Source organism: Pantherophis guttatus, chromosome 1 (assembly GCF_059756535.1).
Source record: "Pantherophis guttatus breed Tessera chromosome 1, ASM5975653v1, whole genome shotgun sequence".
NCBI lineage: Eukaryota > Metazoa > Chordata > Lepidosauria > Squamata > Colubridae > Pantherophis > Pantherophis guttatus.
Genome location: NC_142063.1, coordinates 207,661,846 through 207,682,903, shown reverse-complemented (window position 1 = coordinate 207,682,903; position 21,058 = coordinate 207,661,846). Strand labels below are relative to the sequence as shown.

Here is a 21,058-nt window from a genome sequence, read left to right as displayed (position 1 = left end):
CTGTTATATTGCATTTTTTGTAAGGATGCAGGAGTCTACTTTTATCATTTGTTTTTTACGTGCCCAAGCAATTCTGTTTTATTCTGTTATCAAACCAATATTCAATTTTAATTTGTATTAATATGGCTAAATTTTGCTATACTATTTGCAAAATCAGACAAACTTTGATTACATTGACAATTTAATCACACATAGTTTTACTCTGTTTCATCTGCTGTTAACTTGTTTAATTCTGGTCAGTGACCATAATAAAGATTGGCTGATTATTTGTCATGGTATGATATGATAAGGCAGCAAATAAGAGACAAAGCTACATATCTAAAGTCTTGTTTATTTATTCTTCAGAATATTATTTCTCACAGATATTCTAATCGTCCTGAGGCAAGAGTGGGCAGCTTGAATTAAAAGCAATCATCATCATAATCATTGAACGAGGACAAAAAAAAAAAAAAAAAATGGCAAGAGCATCACAATCCGTTCTCTCACACAGGATTGTTGTGGGCAAAATAGGAAGAGGAAGCACTTTGCTTCCTTGAGTTGTTCATAAAAAAATAAAGACAGAATATAAATGAAATAAACAAACGAACAAATATGGTTAATTCATTGTATTTCAAGAAGAGTGACTTAGTGACTCCAACGAATACAATCACTCTAATCTGGACACCTATCCAGGTATTCTGCCTCATGAGAAAATCTAAAACTTGTTGTCTCAGAGGTAAAAAATATATCCTAATGGCAAATCATTTTTAATAAAAAGAAATGGTCAGGATGCAGTCATCTGGAGTCAAACTTGAGGTGAGGGAATCTTCACGAAGAGAGTGGGCAGCCACTTGTCTGGAATGGTATCATGTCTCCTGCTTGAGCAGAGGGTTGCACTAGAAGACCTTCAAGGTCTTCCTTCCAACACTCTTATTCTGTTATTCTACATTTAGTGTTTGTAGTGCTAAGATGAGTTAATGGAATGAACCATTTGAGATGGTTCAGGGGGAGAGAAAGTCATATTTTTAATATTTGCCTCTGAAGCTTCATCAAGGCCGCTTTGTAGTGTGAAGAAAAGCAGCAAATGGATTTTTATTTATTTGTTTGCTTTTAGGGCTATGAATTTCTGCATAGAAAAATTCTTGCTACTCCTTCCCGATATCTTTTTTTTTTTTAAAGCAAAATGGTGAGACTATACCAATGCTGAAAACCCTGAAACCAGATCCTATTTGGATAAAAGTAAATAAAGTAGGAGATGAGGTAGAGAGGGTACTTATTCCTTTTCTGCTGGCATTTTTCTTTTACATGTCCAAATTCATCTCTAGACAAAGCCTACTTTTTTAAAAAAGCAAAAGTTTGAAATCTTCTATCCTTACTTTCAGGCAGGTGCTTAAAAATATATTTGCTGCCATGTTTGAGCCTTGTTGCAAAATGACACCCATTTGCACGTCTTGCTTAAGCAGCTCCTTAGTATTTCTCTGTTCCTGCCACCAGGATTCTTTAATACGAGCACATTTAGCATTTAGGATTGCAAGTGGAAGAGAGAGACCCATGTATTTGCCAAGTAAGCTTTTGCTTAATTGAAAGGCATATTATAAGGGAAATAGACCATATGAAATGCATATGGATTTGCAGTTTGTTTCTAAAGTTAAACAGACAGTTTAAGTTAAAAATAAGTGCATACAAAATGCCCCCCCCCTCCAAATGGCTGCCAGGTAGACTTGACAATTGCCCAGAATTTCATTAAGAAAAGAAACTCAACCAGAAAAAAAAAGGAGGGGGACGGGGCTCCTAAACATTCTTTAATTCTATCAAATATGTCAGCGCATTGCAGCTGATGACAATCTATCTATCCAGGGATGCCAAAAAACATGTTTAAGTTTATGCAATGCCTGTATTGCATTATTTTCTTTCTTCATGCAGAGCCAATTTGCTGTACACAAACTGTTTTTTGGGGGAATGGGGTGGGGAGGGGAGGGGAGAAGTAAAGGATTGCTGAAAAATTGGTCTGCCATTGCCAAAACTTTGATTGTGGCCAAATCCATTTAATTTTATAAAATGTTGCCTATCCTACCCTTTCCCAAACATTATCTCAATGGTGATAAAGCCCATTTTTCTTTCTTTTTTCCAGAATGCCCTCAGAATCATTGTAACTTTCTCCAGCTTCCCCAGTGAAGAGTTACAGAGAAGAACTGTCTTGCCAAAAGCTATTTCCAGTGGACTTTGATCAAGTGATGCTGTAATCCCTAATGGGAGGCATACTTCATTTAAAAGGTATTTTTGGTGCTATTCCCATGGAACAGACATACATATGTGTGTTCTAGACAGCATGCTTGTTCCCTACACATTCTCTGACTCCTCTCCGTGCTCCTATTGCAGCCTGAGACAAGGATCCTTCCATTTTCTTATAAAAATCCTCTTCTCTATATAATGCAGGGAGAAGTTGCAGCATTGTAAAAAGGAAAGAAAAAAGGATTTATATACACTGCATTATAAACGCTTCACAATTAATTTTAACAGTGGCATCGGTCCTTGTGCTTTAATGGGGAGGTGGGCTACATTAGGTCAGAGCTGTCAAATGGTAAATGTCATCAGTGCAAATGGCTGGAATTCTGCACTGATGATGTTACCTAGTTTGGGTAATGAAATGTCTTCAACAAAACAGCTAAATCAGAGAGCATAAAGGACCCCACATTTCAACCCTAAGCTACAAATATTCTGCTTTATCAGCTGGAATTCTATGTAGGATTTAGGGAATCAGAACGACTTGTACTGTTTTGGTGAAATAGGTTTGAAATAGTAATCTTGTGTTTCTCTTTTTTATGGTTAGAAAGGGCAGATAATCTTGCTACTACACCCATTAACATAAGTGTAGGAATCATGTTGGTGAAAATAAATTGGGAATTGTGAGCCACAGAATGCCTATTCCTGGAACATATGATTTCCAGGAAAATGGAATGTATCCTAGGTAGATAGGGCTGGGATTCCCACAGTAAGCTGCGTACAGGTAGTCCTCAATGTACAAGAGTTCATTCAGTGCCTGTTCAAAGTTACAACAGCACTGAAAAAAGTGACTTATGACCATCTTTCACACTTATGACCAATGCAGCTTCCCTATGGTCACATGATCAAAATTCAGATGCTTGGTAACTTTTGCTGTGTCCCAAGGTCATATGATTATCTTTTGCGAGCTTCTGACAAGCAAAGTCAATTGGGAATCCAGATTCACTTAACAACTGTGTTAATAACTTAACTAATGTTTCACTTAGCAACATAAATATTGGGCTCAATTGTGGTCATACCTCGAGGACTACCTGTATATTGGTGGGGGGGGAGACAAATTGTTTTTTTTCTTATTTTCAAGCAAAGATAGAGAAGCTCTATTCACACACCAAAAATAAGAGACCGGCCCTCAGACCACAAATTCCTATTTCCCAAGTTATAATTTAAGGTAAAGAAAATAATTATCAGACACACAATCTCAGCAATATTTCATACAAAGATTTGGTAAAGGGAAATAAAATGTTTAATAGATTATATTAGATTTAATCTAACAGATTTGATAAAGAGTGCCTGAAGAACTCTTGGCTGAAATTCATAACATTATTAAAGAAGAAGCAACTCCCTCCCAAAAATCATAGCCAAAGATCAAGTTGGCCAAAGGAAGGCAGAGAGCACAGAGGGAAAAGAAGGAAATTTGCCTAACTAAACACTGAGTTCCAAAGAAGAGAAGAACCAGAGAAGGAAAGACAATAACAAGCAAATTGGAGCCTAGAAAATATTGCTAACGATAAAACTGGAGAATTATTAAAATCTTACAAACAATGCAGCTGAAATGCTACAAGTGGTTTGTAAGCAGGTATGGAAAATAAAGCAGTATTTTGCTGAACTGCAGATCAATTTATTTTCCATTGCCAAAACAGCAGTACTAGGGAATGCTTAAACTACTGAAAATTGTGTTTATCTCACATGTTAGTTAAGATATGCTCATGTTTTTACAGTCCAGAGTTCAATAATAGGAGGAATAAGAACTGCCAGATGTACAAACTGGATTCAGAAGAGGCACAAGCACCAAGAATCACATTGGTAACATCTGGTGGTTAATGGAAAAAGCAAAGACGTTCCAAAAATATGTCTATTTATGCTTTATTAATTATACAAAGGCTCTTGACTATGTAAACCATAACAAACTGTGGATAACTCTTAAAAACATAGCTATATTTGGCACTTCATCTATCTATTGATGACCAGTAAGGAAAAATTAGGAAAGGTGGAGCAGCTAAATAATTCAAAACTGAGAAAAGATGATACTATGGTTATACTGTATACGCCATCTTATTCCATTAATTTATCTGCAGAATATATTGTGATAAATACTAGACTAGGAGAAGTTGGAATTAAAATTATTAGGAGAATCATTAACAATGTTAAAAATACTGATTGTACCATTTTGGGTAAGGAAGTAATATGGAATCTTAAAGCAAATAGTCAGGGTAGTTAGAGTAAGGGGTCCCTGGTGCTATGTGAGCTTGATTGTTTTCTTGCAGACATTTCATTATCCAAATTAAGTAACATCATCAGTGCTAACATATTACTAGATGTTACCTAGTTTGAGTAATGAAACATCTGCAAAAAAAACCAACCAAGCTCACAGAGCAAGCTCATTTCAACCCTGAGCTACAAATATTCTCCTTTATAAATTGGAGTAAAAACAGATCTTATCTTCATGGTGTAAAAATTCACAAGGGAGGTGATTGTTAAAATAAAGACTACAATTTCTTGAACGACTAGACTGATTTATACAAAGTATTAAAAAGCAGAGACAACTTATTAACAAAATATATACACATTTTCAAGGCTATAATTTTCCCACTTGTAAAATATGGCTTAGAAAGATGGAGGATCAGAAGACTGAACAGAAAACTTTTGATATTTTGGAATTATAGTGCCAAAGAATATTGTGGAGAATATCTTGAACTGTCAGAACCATCCTTCAATGCTAAATGTAGCAAAACCAAATTGCTCACTAAAATGAACATAAATCTTAATTATTTGTAGAGCAAAAGTCATTGGAGGAAACCATAATACATAGAAATATTGAAGGCAATTGAAAGAGGCTAATAGAAGATAAGGTGGTTAAATATGATCTCTAGGACAATAGCAGAAACTAATTACAAGAACTCCATGAAGTAATTACTATTAGAGTATCCTAGTAAAATTGTATGCATTAAGACACAGAGTCAGAAGCAAATGAATGACTGAACAACAATTTCAATACTGTAGAAGGTAATAGTATTCTGTGTACCTCAATATTATATATTCATGCCAGCCATATGACTACAGAAACTTCTTCAGATAACACTGGCTCCCTCAGCTAGGAACACTGCTCTCTAGAGTTGGACACAACCGGGCAGGGGAAACCTTTACCTTTTTACGAGATTTAAATGTATGTTTAATCCTCGACTATTGAAATCTTTAATCCTTAAAATGCTGGATCATGCTTTATAAGATTTGAAAAACTGATTTAGGAGGAGATCTTCCTTCACACTGAATTTTTGGATTCTACCCCCCCCCCCCAAATTATAACTAGAAAAAAGTGTAATGTTTTAACAGAAAAACACTGCTGCAAAGGTTGTTGAAATAAAGGCACTAAGCAGACTTTTAATGCCAGCCCAGGTTCATCACATCCTAATGTTCTTCATGATATACATAACTTTGTATGGAATTATTATATGTAGTGAAATGCAACTATGAGAAAAATGTTCTGTTATTTAAAAGTCCAATATGGCTTCATGATAATATTCTATATATGATATTTATCTGAATAATTTACCTGTACAGTCCAATTTTGTAGTCTCCATATATTTCCTATGCTTCATTTGTAAGGTTTTGCACATCCAAATTAAGACTCAAGCCTTTTCATTTTACAGCTGTTTATTCCTGTTGAAAGAGTTGCACATTAGGTTAAGTCTTCACACATTTATCTTGAAGAGATATTATACTGAGAAATAAATTGATCTAAAATATATTTTAACAAGCACTTTGTTAAAAAAGTTAGGCAATAACTTCCAAAGAGAGTATTCTCCAATGCCCAATATCTTTTCTTAATTTTTATATCTGTATTTTGAAGTATATTTATACTATTGTCAAACAACGATAATGTGTGTGTGTCTGTGTGTGTATTTTTGTTGAAGTGGTGTATTCATTTCATTATGTTCAGATATGCATCTCTTAATCACAATATGGGGAAAACTGCCTCTATCTGAGGCAAAACAGAATATTCTGGCATGGGAAATAAAGAAAAGAGAGATAAGCTTGTCCAATGTTTCTATAAATCAACATTATTCCCACTTGAGGAGGCTTTTGCAGTATTTGGGGGAAATTCCAACCATTGTAGACTTGGTCAATGGTAAACTATTAGTGTTTATATCATTTTATTATGGTGTTGTAAACCACCTAAAGTTGGGTGAGATGAGCGCTATAGAAATTTAATAATTAATAAATGAAATAATAAAATAAATCTGTGTGTCTTGTGACACTTATTAAAAAGATTCATATATGGCCTTTCTTATAAGACCTCAGTATGTTAAAGAGTCAATCCAATGATCATGTTTTCCCATATTTTTCAGATTGGCTAAGGAGTTTTTCATCTTTCCTGAGCTACTGAGATGTACACATCTTATGATAGCAACAAATCTGAGTAGAAGAGAAGAAAAATGGAATTAAGGTCCATATCAAATGATATCAAGAGAGCTAGTTTGGTATAGTGGTTAAGGCACCAGGTTAGAAACTGGGAGATGGTGAGTTGTAGTCCATCCTTAAGTACAGTGCCAGCTGGGTGATCTTGGGCCAGTCACTGAACCCTAAGGAGGAGGCAATAGCAAACCATTTATTGGCAAAAAATCTGCAAGTGCCAGGAGTCAGCACTAATTTAAAGGCACACACACACACACACACACACACACACACACACACATGAAATAAATGGAAGCCATGAAAAGTTGTTAGCAAATGAGATTCACATTATACTAGCAACATCTAGTATAATCCAGCCCAGAGCTCAATCAAAATAGGGCATTCAGTCTTCAGCCAGGCTATGAAGAAATGTATTATGGACAACTACAGGTGAGTAAGATAAAGCAATAATGGGATAATTGACACAAACATGCCCTTGCTAAGACTAGGGAAATTACATATTTAGAAAAGTGTCCAATTTGTAACTGTTCTTTCTCCATGATTGCAAGTATTCTTTCTGTTTGAAGCCAAAGCAAGCTGTGCGTTACAAATGAAATGTCAGGGGACCACTTCCCATTTCTAATCAAGAGCTATTTGTTGACTTCTAAAAAAAAAAAAAACTGAAATGAATGTTCAATTGAATTAGCACAAAGTTCTCCCACCCCAGCAACTGTTCCATTTGCTACAATAATTTCAATACATTTGAAAAACGCAGACACTTCTCCATACTGTCCTTGGCAGACTGGAAATGTATTCAACATGATCTTGCCTATATGCTTGCAAATCTATAGCTCTCAAACAGCATCTTCAGCCAACCATTGCTGAGCCTGAGCTAACCTAGCTGAGCACCAAGAATGCCATCTAATCATCACTCATTTTCTCTGAACCAAAGTTGGCTGTTTCAACATTTACAGTCCCCCACAGAATTCTAGAATTCCTTGATTTAAGAGTCATTGCCTCCTTTTTCACAAAGAGAAAAAAGAAATTTTCTAGCATTTCTCTAATGCATGCATATGCACATAAAGAGTCAGACATAATCCATGAATTTAAGATACTTTTCATGACAAGCAGCAAAATATTCTTCTTTTCTTTTTAGGATGATATGTTGGTTCTTACAAGGGATGATTGATTTTTGCAACTATTAGCAAATGGACTAAGGTTTCTTTAAAAGGCCTTCTGCGATCTATGATACTAGATGAGAACTACAGTGAAATGCATTATCCTAATTAATCCTGGAAATATTGCATGCAAGCAACTCAGAGAAAATGACATGTTATCAAACCTGTATTCAAAAGCTTTTCCCATGACACAGACTGACTGAAACATGCAATGGAAAGGAGAAGGTTTGGCAAGCACTCTTTCCATCAATAAGAAAATAGACATCACAACAAAGGATGAATTTGCTGAAAAATGAGTTTCCAGTTTTGTTGACACACAGAATGAAACAACCAAGCACCATTTTAAAAGTGATAGGGAAGCATTTTTAGGGGTATTTGCTATACCTTCACAAAGAAAAGAAAAGTGTTCTCCTTAGAAGCACGATCACCATACTTTTATTCAAATGTGTGACTATATTAGACTTGCATGGCAATTGGCACCATATAATTGTTGAAGATCATAAATATCTATGGAGATTCTCAATCATCCAGTTCATGGTTTGCCCCAAAGGTGCTTTTCCAAAAGGCAACTGGACTTTCTTGGTTTCTTCTCTGAAAACGTTTTGTTTCTCATCCAAGAAGCTTCTTCAGTTCTGACTGACTGGTTGTGATTGGAAGGATTTATGTTCTTTGCAGTCATTTGGTTGTTAGCATTCTTAAGATCAGTCATTAGCACTCTGAGAATCGTTGAGGCCACTTGGGGGTTTGCCTCAAAATCACCTGAATCAGAGTGCAAATAGGTGTGGAACCTTCTTGGGATTGCTGAAAAGACTGCTTTGTAAACAGGAGATAGGTGGTGTTATATCCCTCTCCCTTTGTTGAGGGAGGGCTATTTAGTTTTAACCTAGATGGCCTCTTTCAAACCAGTGGTCCTCTGTGTCCAGAATGTTGAAGACAGCAAAGTTCACATTCTGGACAGAGGGACAAAACAAAAGTCAGTACAAATGAGGGATACGACAAAGAATATAAATCCTTCCATTCCCCACTAGTCAGGTAGAACTGAAGAAGCTTCTTGGATGAGAAGCTAAACTTTTTCAAAGAGGAACCTAAGAAAGTCCAATTACCTTTTGAAAAAGCATCTTTGGGTTGAAGATGCATACTATAACATGACTAAGGAAAAATCACTCTACTATACATTCACAGATGCACTTTGAAAAATTATAAAGTGGTACCCCATCTGAAGTCCAGACAGGACTAGATAGTAATCTTTGATTCCTTGATTGGTACATCTGTATCACCCTCTGATTCCAGGAAGGACATAAATCAGGATAATAAAAATCATTCAAAAAGTGTTTTCAATGCTTTAACAATTTATCATTGTAATACACTTCTTTCAAATCCTTTGAAAACAGGCACTGCAGCCATAATTTCTCATGTGCATTCACCCAAGTTTCGTTGTAATCTTTAGCTTTAAAAAAAAATCTAGTAGAAAAACCACTTTGCAGCATGTAGTTATTTGAAATAACATGGTCATCCAAGTGTGCACTTTTGAGAATTGTTGGCATTATCAAAATATCCATTTTCCAGAAAGAAATAAAATGGGAAAATAGGCTCCAGTTGTCCATTTTCTTAGCCATTGATAGCAACTTATTTGAAGAAAATAAAATGAAAACGCGTTACTTCCAGAATCCTGGCTTTGTTAATGGACATTTTCAATGAATTGCCTTGATAGCTCTGCCTGTCAAGATAATTAGATAAATTATTCCTTCAATCTACATTTACAGACTCACTCTAACAGGTATAGAAAATTACCCCAGCTAAAAAGCTAAAAATCAACAATGGCATTAGTGTTCCAATCTCACATTTTTTTTCATCGACAAGATGGATAACATATTGAATAAGCTTCTGTTTCACTGTCCTTTCTATTTTGCTTTTAAATTCCCATTTCAGTTCTGTTTAAACGTAAGAGGCTGAGAATGACAGATACTATGGTTTGTTAAGATTGTGAAGTATTTCCAGATCTTAGACCTGCTTTTAGGGCAAAACTCAACTAAGTAAATAAATTGATGTTCTTAAGAAAGGATTTAATGAATCTGTTTAAACATATTAATACATCTAACAACAATCACTGTATTATTTCTAATTGTTTATTTCTAATAAACTGGAGATATATTCAGCAGCCTTAAAAAGATTAATGAAGGATACATCCTAAACAAAATGAAATAGTTTCCCCACTGTTTCAGTGGAAGATCTCTTCAACTAAAATCACTGAAAGATACAAATGCTTATTTTTTTTTCCAAAATTCTGTCTTTATTATACATCTGCATTTCATCCAAAGAACATTTGTAGCCATGTCATTCAAATGGGATTTTTGTTTCCAATTCCACAGAATGCTTGTTCTTTGTATATTGATTTTGCATCAGTTAAAAGTGGAAGAATTAATGAAGCAATACTATACTTGAGACTGACCAACTGAGGGGGCCATATGATTTGGCAGAAATTCTACTGCTCCAGCAGAATAACAGATGTATCATTATTACTACAAATGTTATCTAAGTATTATAGTCTGCCAGGAGGGATATAGTAGAAGAAAAAAACTTGCTAAAGAGCTAAAATGGTGTATGGTTATGAGTGTGGCAATTGGAAATCCTTATAACCTTTCAATCTACAGACATACCTCAATCAGCGATGCATCTTTACATTATGCATAGGGACAAATTATTTATTTTATAGATTTTAATGGAGGTGGTAAGAATAGCCACATGGATGACTGGTCTACTGATATTGATATGAACAGTATGACATAAGACATCCAACCATAGTCTATATCTCTATTAGTATATAACGCACAAAGAGAAATCCTTGCATATCCAATGTGTATTTGAAAAGCAGTTGATCAGGATATATAAGGGAAGGAAGGGAGAACCTGGGGATGGATTTAAAAGAGAGATTAGCCTGGAATCCCTACACAGCCATAAGTGAGTTAGATCTAAACCCCATCCTCCACTTGAATTCTGTGGGGTTTTATCTCATTTGAAATAGGTGCTAACCTTAGTTGAGAATATTCCTGTGCATAGGCATTTGGTCTTCTCCCAATTGTCATTCATATTCTGCAAATCCAAGATATAAGTACAGCAATTCTTTCTATTTCACTATATAAATACATCCCAGGTGAGAGAAGCAATAAGATAGAAACCTTCTTGCCATTTATTTTCCCAAATGCACCGTTGATAAAAGTTCAAGGCCACTGAGTTATGTATAGAGTAGCATATTATTTCAGTAAATGCGAGATAAACATTGCTGAATATTTTTTGTGTTTTTATTTTCAGGCATAAAATAGCAGCAGAAAGTTCTGTGGGACCCATTAACTTCTGGCATTCCAAATTGTTTGCTGGGGCTCAAAATTCCAGTATATGCCTTTTGCATCAGTGCAAAAAACAAACAAACCTAGTGGTTCTTAAAACTGTTTGACCCAGTTATCCATTTTCCTGGTCTCAAATATTGTCATTATTGTCCCCCCTCCAAAAAACAGACTCTGTTGGTTTATAGAAGCATCTCAGCAGCGAGAATCCCAAACTGGATCTTTGACTCGCAAAGACATTAAAAATTGCTCCATTACTCACAGGATATGCCAGACTACTCCCTTGGGTATAATTATTCTGAATTTAAGAACCACTGCTTCAACCAGTGGAACTTGGTATTCCATAAGAAAACAATGTAGATCTCAAGAGCCTAAAGTTTGCCTAATCTTGATTAGGAATGGAAATATTTTGGGAAGGAGAGATTACTTAGCCCTGGGAAGCTACATCAAACCTACACCCTCATTTGGTATAAGATTTATGATCAAATCTGTTACCAGGTAACATATTCATCAAGAAAAAATCAGATTAGTACTTCACTGCTCAAGCAGTGCTCTTTATCAAATCTGGTTCAGATGCAATGTGACTTCATTTGTGGCAGAACCTGCACTATTGCAAGCACTATAAAAGATCAGACTGTTTCAATTTTCAGCTGCTCTCTATTATATGGATTATCTGAAGACAAGCTTTGGTTATGAACTTCACATCTATAATTGCAGATTTATTTGTAGGACTTAAGATCCAGTATGTGTAAGTGCCATGGTTTTTCCAGTAACAATTTATGGATGTGAACGATGTACATGAAAGAAACAGGATAGAAAGAATCTCAACACAATTGAACTGTGGTGCAGGAAAAGACTTTTAAGGAAGCCATAGATAGGCAGGAAAATAAACAAATGGATTAGAATAGATAAAATAAATTAAACCATAATTTTGAATCAAAACACCAATGACTAGAGACCAACTGTCACATTGTAGATACATCATGTAAAGATCTGGTTCACTTGGGAAGTCCATAATATTTGGAAAAGGTGAAGGAAAAAGAGGAAAATGATAGCAAAGAATCCACAATTGAAGAATCTAAAAATCCAAGTTAAAGACAGGTAATTCTAGAATGAATCTATCTATCCCTATGTTGGTTAACAACTGACACTGGCTTGATGACACTTTTTTTTTTTTAATTTGATTTATATGCCGCCCTTCTCCGGAGACTCAGGGTGGTTTACAATGCGTTAAGCAATAGCCTTCATACTTTTGTATATTTATACAAAGTCAGTTTATTTCCCCCACAAACTGGGTCCTCAATTTACCTACCTTAGAAAGGATGGAAGGCTGAGTCAACCTTGAGCTAGGTGATATTCGAACTTACAGTAATTGCAGACAGCTGGTGTTAATCACAATGCTATCAGTCTGCTGAGCCACCAGGCCCTTTTTTTAGATGAAATTATACACTTAAGAATTAGTGAAATTATACACTTAAGAATTAGTGAATAATTTCAATATATATAGTTGAGGCCATTGGAGTAATTTCATTTTTATGATTTACTTTTGAGAGGGGGTGATTTTTTTTCTCTACTTTTGGGTAGCTTTAGTGTAAATTATATGTACAGTTAAATATATGCTGTTTAGTACGGGTATGTCATTAATTCCTTGGGGTATATTTTGCATGATTTGTTTTATTTGTGTTTCACTTGCAGTATATTTTGAGAGAAATGGTGTTTCTTTCCTCTGAAGTAAACAGTGTGAAATGGCTTATTCAGACAAACTACCAGACAAACATATGAAAAACTACAGAAAATAAAAAATTTTCTCTTTCTGGCAGCCAGGCCATAGATGAAAGACTTAGGCAACAGTCTGAGACTAGCTCATATCACACATAATTGTGATAGTATTATCCAAGCCTTCCAGTATTTTTCAAGATTTGAAAAACAGATTTTAATTTTCTGTGTTGCCGTTTGTCATAATATCTCATAACACTAGCAAACCAAAATAAATCACAGGCAATGAAGAAAATTCAGACATTTGCCCAAGAGAATGATTTAACTAAGAGGAAAAATATCTTTTCTTAGCCAAATCTGGATGGCATAAATATGTAATTTAAACTGCTTTAATGTCAGAGCTGAATACAGATAGCCCTAGACATGGGTGTTGTGACTAGTGGTTTTGGCTAATGATATCACAAGAATACAAACAGCAATATCCACATGGGGTCAGAGAGGGATGTGAAAGTATTTCTCCAAAGCAGCTGTCCATAGAGGAATTAAATTCGTGAGCCAGGCAACTTTATCCAGTTAGAATTTGCTTTTTAATTTTCACAGGCTCCCTGCAATCACAGATTAATGTGGCTGATAACTCCGTCGTATTCTTACAGTGGATATTTTCAGAAATTTGAAACCCTAAGTACCCATTAGAGGCCACAATGACATCTGAATGAGATGCTGTGCCTCCCGCCCTCATCAAACAGGTAGCAGATGGATGATGGCAGTGGCACTTCTACATTTCTATCCATAGTTGGAAGTTTAAGAGAGATTGAAAGAATGAAATAGGTACAAAAGCCTGAGGCAGCCATTTTGTTTCATAAAACTTCCCAAAGCATGACTGGTTGTCTTCATTCTTTAAGTTGAGGGTTAAGACTCTATGTTATAGTTTGCAAGACTTAGGATATCTATTTTGTCTCTTAAAACCTCCCAAATGACAAACCTAGGCCAAAAACAGAATGCTCCAAAACTGCCATGAAAACCCATGGTTATCCAGAAATTAGCAGGAAAGAGAGAAAAAAATTGTAGCCTACATCTGTGCTGCAGAAGATTTACTTTAAAATAAACTTCAAATAAGGAAAGGACTCTATGACAAGTCTCCAAGAATACTGCATAGCTTTAATATGCATCATGTATCTTTCTATCCAGCAATGCAAAAAACAAAACAAATTCACTGGCTTAAAGTGTGTACTATTGTCACAGAAAAGCAATTCAGCCAGTTCTTTATTTGCTTACGCTCAATAGACAGAATCTTGCCAGACTAAATCTATACTACTTTCAGCTTAACAGATATATCCTCAGAGATTTTAAGGACTGGCTCTCTTTACCCTCTTCCATTGTCTCCTACCCATCTCCCGGCTGTGCTGCTTCTTGTCTAGCTCCCCTTTCTGGAATTTGTTCCCTCCTTTCTGGAAAACTGCTGCTTCACAGTAGTCCATCATACCAGCTCCCCTTCTGCAGGCACCATCTCTCACAACTATGTATGAATGCTTTGGCTATATAACTGAAGATGTCATAAATGAAAATTACACTGATGCTTCTGATAGAAAAACATTAATATTAGGTACCTTGCCCAGTTACTATATAAAAAGGCCAGGATAGACAGGAAATTGAATTTGTATCTCACAAAATCCATGAGGTCCCAAAGGCCATTTTTATTTTGGATAGTTCATGAAATGGAGCTTTTTTTTTTTTTCATCACAGGATCAGGCCTGTGATACTTCCATAGGACACGTACAAAATCTGAGCTAAGGCCAAGTCCACCCATAGGAAGAAAGCAATGTCCAACCACTTCCATCCTCTGCCAAGAAAACTATATGTACTATAATATCACCAGGAGTTGAACTCTACTTAATAAGGTCTTTACCTTTAAAAAATTTTAAATAAGGAAAAAGATAAAAGCATCTATGAAATCACCAGCTCTACATTCCTGTTTAAAACCACTTATGTCAGCCAAAACATAAAATCTCCACCTTTATTTTAAGAACTATGACCCACTCTCACTCCCCTAATTGGAGACCTGTTATCAACAGATAAAAATGATCCAACATGATCCTTATCTCACCACAGTAATGGGGGAAGAATGGAAAGAGGATGAAGAAGTGAAGAGCTAAACTTGGCAAAGGGAAGATCTGGCAGACATAAAGGTGACTCAAGATCACTATCTTTTGGTTTGGACGGATTGCAATTTCTCTTTCTAAGTTAGCTGGACCAGATCCTGTTACATTTTCTCTGTAATCATGGCAAGAAATGGAAGAGAGCAGCTTAAAATGCTTCAAAGTTTTGGAACTCTTTCCGGCCTCTCTCTGCAGCTTGGATCATTATTCTACTCAAAACAGAAAATGACAGGCAGGTTTCCTAACAGAGCCCTGCAAGCTATTTGCCATCATGCTTAATCCACTTTATGTTTCCTTTCATGTACAGCTTCATGCCAAGGACTCACAGTTACGAAAAGGTTTTGTCTCTGAGAACAGAGAGGGTTTTGTCTCTGCACTTAAGCACAAGCCGACTTCAGTTTTTTTCTTTCAGAGGTTTTCCTTTTGTGATGGATGTAGTGATTCTGAAAGGTGCACACTTGGAAAACAATACAGGCTGTTTTAGTCAGCTCAAGTTCCCATGCCAGGAGCCAGATTGACCAAAATACAATGATCTCTTCCCACAATAATTTCTTAAGCAGGCCTTGCCTCACTCTTTCCTTCGATATGACACAGATGTATGCAGTGGCCCAGGAGGGAGGGGTGGGTAAAGAATATAGCCTTGTATTTATTGCTAAAAAAAAAAAAGGTTCTGGTTTCCATCAAGTCACAAATTTGAGGCACTAAGATCAATAGAAAATCAGAAATGGGCCCTCTGCCATGCCCATGGTGGCCAAATACAAAGAAAAATAGACCTCTTGCACTTATTTAAAAAGACAAGTTATATCTGATTGACTTAGGCAGAGCTAGTTAATTCTGTAAGGTCCTGTAATTCTGGGTTATTGCAGAACCCAGCAAGCAGCAGGTTGCTGATTAAGTCAAGGAATTACCCTCAACCCTAGAAGCTTGGGTTCCATTCAATCCTTACATCTGCTAGTGGTCACCCTTTCTGTTTCTGCCCAGGCTAGATGAGGCATGCACTCCAAGTATCCCACTGCCTGCCCACAACACTACAAAGTTCCCCATTCTTTCATTGTTTTTCACATATTTAAGATGCAGTCTAGGAATGATGCTACTTTATGTCTATGAAACTGAACGATCCACTCTTCCTGATTGCAAACATTCCATGAACCAATAGAGAAATAGAAAGAACAACCTGTTCCGTATTAGTTGGATTATTGTGGCATTACACCCACAATGGTACCACAAGAAAAGAGGGGAAAAATAAAGGCTCCATTGCAGAGAGTAAGGAAGATGACCTTGACAGATAGGGCAGATTTATTTTATTTATTATTTATTTATTTATTTATTTATTTATTTATTTATTTATTTATTTCGTCAAGCATGTATTAGATAACAGATATACAGTAAGTATAAACATAATTATGAATACATGAAATGGATACGAATAAAAGCGGACATTAGGACAGGGACGGTAGGCACGCTGGTGCGCTTATGCACGCCCCTTAAAGACCTCTTAGGAATGGAGCAGGGGTGAAATGTTCCCGGTTCGGACTGGATCACCCAATCCAGTAGCGATGGCAGCAGGTGGTTCGGAGAACTGGTAGCAAAAATCCCTGCGCCCTCCCCTCATGCCCAGCTGAGCCGCATGATCATCAGAGGCTGCTTTTTTTACTTTTAAAAGCATTTTTTCTACAACCTCTTCAGCCGAAAATATGCTTTTAAAAATTAAAAAAAAAGCCTCTGATGATTGCGTGGCTCAGCTGGGATCATCAGAGGCTTTTAAAAGCATTTTTTCTACAACCTCTTCGGCCGAAGAGGTTGTAGGAAAAAAAAATGCCTTTAAAAGCCTCTGGCGATCCCAGCTGAATTACCTGATCGTCAGAGGCTTTTAAAAGCATTTTTTTCTGCAACCTCTTCGCCCGAAGAGGTTGTAGAAAAAATGCTTTTAAAAGTAAAAAAAAAAAAGTTGGCCATGCCCACCCAGTCACATTACCCCCCCTCACACACACACACACCAAGCCACGCCCACAGAACCGGTAGTAACAAATGTTAGATTTCACCCGTGGAATGGAGTGAGGTCAACAGTAGACAGTCTAAGGTTAAAGTTTTGGAGGTTTGGGGAAGATATGATATCAAAACAATCAGAAGAAGAAAAAATAGGTTAAGTCCAAAGCCAGCATAAATTGTGCTGAGTAGTTCAGATGCCTCACTAATTCAATGGGTATAAGAAGAGGAGGAGGTACAGCATAACCAACCTTGCAAGATTGTTAGTATACCCACTCTCAATAAAAGTAGTTCTAATCTTCCCGTGGAGTTGATTCTTGGTGTGCTCTATCTGGTGGAGTTGACATCATGTTAGTGTCAAAGGAAACATGTGGAAAGGGGATTAAGACACTTATTTGTGCTAACATCTGGAAAAGCAAAGGAAAGGTAGAAGGTGAAGAAAGAAGGGAATAGTTCCTAAAAGAAAAAATCAGCTACTGATAGACTGGTCCACACAGAAGGGAGCCAACAAATCTTGCCTTCTCTGCACAGATGGGAAGGGCAAGATGGAGGAGAATGACCAACCAGGTTTTGCAGTGACCATAGTCCAGTATGAATACCTGCCTAGCCCTGCTGTCAACCTGTTGAACAGAATATCTGAAGTTGGCTTAAGAAATGACTGGGAGCAGTATAGATACAAGCAGCTTAGGTTACTGTGCAGAATCGAATGTTTATGCAGGCTTGCTGAGGAATAAATCCCACAAAATATCAGAGGACAATTTTTATATAATTCCACTTGGAGCTTTATTTAGAGGCCATGTCTTAATAAAGCAATAATTCACGATGTCATGCTTTCTTGTTTCTAGGAATGGGAAACTGTTGCCCTCCCAGGTTTTCAAGGAAGACTGTGCTGGCCATGCTGGCTGAAGTTACTGAACAATTTAGTAACTGGAAGACCACTGAATATCCCTATTCTAAGACATCATAAAAAGGTAAAGGTAAAGGTTCCCTCGCACATATGTGCTAGTCATTCCTGACCCTAGGGGGCAGTGCTCATCTCCGTTTCAAAGCCAAAGAGCCAGTGCTGTCCAAAGACGTCTCCGTGGTCATGTGGCCGGCATGACAAAATGCCAAAGGCGCACGAAACACTGTTACCTTCCCACCAAAGGTGGTCCCTATTTTTCTACTTGCATTTTTACATGCTTTTAAACTGCTAGGTTGGCAGAAGCTGGGACAAGTAACAGGAGCTCACCCTGATACGCACCACTGGGGATTCGAACTGCTGAACTGCTGACCTTTCGATTGACATGCTCAGCGTCTTAGCCACTGAGCCACCGCATCCCAAGGCAAGACATCATAATACTTATATTAAATTATTGTTTAAGTTTGTTACTTTTTTTCTAAAATTTCAGTATAAAACATGGTTTATTTTACATTCAGGTTTTAGCTTAATGACAAATTCTTGGTAGCTGGAAAAAAAATCTAAGAAAATTAAGCTATCCTAGATTTGCTTTCTAAATATCACTCTTAAGATGCACAGAATGTCTGCTTTTACCTTTAAAAGTTCCACATTCATGCTGCTTCAGAAATGTTCTTCAGAAAGTTAAATTTGACTTCAGCCTTCAACCTTCCTATTTTTTTTAAATTTAAGTATTTTCTTCACATAAGAATAAGTGTCCCTGAGGAAAGTGTTTCCTTCAAAAGTGGAGAAGGGTGACATCTAGTGGAGATTCATGACAAGGCTTGCTAATTATAAAAATGTGAGTAGAATCTCCAGATGTTAAGAAATAAAATGTAATGTAGCTTTCCTGTAGTAAAATTATTTATGACAAATTTTCGGAACCTAGTGCCCCCTCCAGCTGTTCTGTAAGACAGGGCTGTAACTCCCAGGATAAGATATCCAAATAGCATGGACTGTTAGACTGGGGGAGGGAAACTTTATAGTCCTCTTCCTACAACTCTTAGTCACAATGAAGTCCAACATACTTATAGGTCTGGAAATATGAAATTTAAAAAACCCAAACTTTCAATTGTGGAAAAAAGGAATTTCCATCCACTTTCCTCCAAAAATTCTTCATATCTCATTAGCTCTTATCCAGGGAGAGTAGTAATAAGGCTCCATGATATCTTTATCTCTTTTGTCCATCAAGGGAGTAGTGGGAGTGGCTTTGGCACTGTTTAGGATGAATATTTGGTGCTGCCTTATATCCCTTGGTGGAATGTTCTGTAACAAAGAAACTCTCTTAATCTCCAGGATTTCTTTTTCTTGGAGAGTTAGATATTTTATGCAAGGTAAACCCATTTAACTGGGTTTAGGTTTTGCCATGAGAAAACTGACTGGATAGAATTAATTAAACTTTGTGCAAGACTGAATCTGTCTCAGACTAACTGGGAATTGTTTCACTGGGTCAATTAATTTCCCTTTAGTGTTTCCATAACATACAAACCCTTTGATTCTCCCAATTAAGAGAACACAGGCTAACCTTAAATTAGTGCCAAATATTGCTGTTAAAATTTGGATTGGGGTTACTTTGTGGGTTATGCTTACTTATCTGATAGATGAGCTAAAATAATCTATTTTATATCTCCAGATTATTCAAGATAGCAGTTGATGTTGAAAACTTTCAAAGGGTTTATACTTCCTTTAAAACACCTAAAGCTCTCCAACATCACATAAATCAGTATTTTTCAAAATTGGCAACTTTACAATGTGTGGACTCCAATTCTCAGAATCCCCCAGACTACACATTCTGAGATTTGACATCCACATATCCTAAAGTTGCCAAATTTAAAAAACATTGATCTAAAGACTTCTGTTGCTCCTGCTGCTTTCTGAACCCAGTTAGTGCTTCACAGTGAGAGGGCCTTTAGTAGACAATACTCATTCTAAGGATCATATATCACAGTTCCCACAGTTAGGCATTTGCACAATGTGTGCAGCCAACCATTGGAGTTGGGAACAATGGTTTGTGGTTTATTGTTCTGTGGAAACTCTTGCATACTGTAATAAACATAGTTTAGCCTATGCATTCAGTCAATCTGTAGAACTTCCTTCAATGGCTCCCATCCAAATTCCAGAGAATACTTCTCTTTTCTACACTATTTCTCCACTTTAGGGTTTAAATCCACCTTTTCCAATCTAGCAGGAAATATGATGGGAATTTTAATGAAAGTATTCAGAGTTATCTGGCTGCTTGTATCTTATTGTCCCAAAGGTGCTTTTTCTTTCTGGTTTACCAGAAAGTCCGTTGCCTCTTGAAAAATCACCTTTGGGACAACCATGACCTGGATGACTGAGAATCTCCATAGACTTGTATCTTATTCTATTCTATGCCCCATGCTGTCCACAGAGGTCAATGCCACCCTCTTAGGGAGGAACAAACTTCAGCCATTAATCATTGGACAATCCTGACCTGAGATCCTGCAGATTTTCTGTTACGCCAAGACTTGGACCGATGGGATTCAAGGGAAAGATGAACAGCATTTCCACTGTTTTTCTCCTTCCGTAATCCCGGTTTCTGGGTGTCAGGCTTTAAAGTAGCAGAGCTCCAGTGCTCTGTCAGAAAAGCAGATGCCCATGTCCAGAAATACCACCATAGCGGTAACCTGCGGATTTGGGCCACTGACTAAACCAGACCTCCTAAGCTTCTCCTTACCCTCATTCATCTTTCTTCACCACACATTATAGCACTATCTCATTATCTCAATCTTGGCAATATTAAGACGTGAGGACTCCCAGAATTCACCTCAGAGATTTAAAAAAAAAAAAAAACACAACCTCAGGGATTCAATTATTTTAATTTTATTTTTTTTTAGCCCTTTTTCTTGTAAGCCAACCATAGTAACCGTGTTAGTGAGACGGGTGGCATAGAAATTTAATAAATAAAAATAAAGATCTATTTCCCAACTGAAAGATTTTTCCTGCTTAAGTGAAAATGAAAATTGGGTAGGGGGAAATATGAACGATCGAGAGAAGGACTGGATGTTTTCTTTCCTTCCAAGTTTAACTCTTGATATCCATCACCGATGGCACTCCTTGCCTTCTGCA

The 21,058-nt window shown here is 36.7% G+C and overlaps 1 long non-coding RNA gene across 1 annotated transcript; it reads left to right on the top strand.

Annotated features, from left to right (window-relative positions):
• Positions 1 to 2,108: 2,108 nt before the first annotated feature.
• Positions 2,109 to 6,499, top strand: LOC148116746 (uncharacterized). Its single transcript, XR_015731290.1, has 2 exons — positions 2,109 to 2,253; positions 3,981 to 6,499. It is a non-coding gene; the product is annotated as an uncharacterized LOC148116746 (long non-coding RNA).
• Positions 6,500 to 21,058: the final 14,559 nt, after the last annotated feature.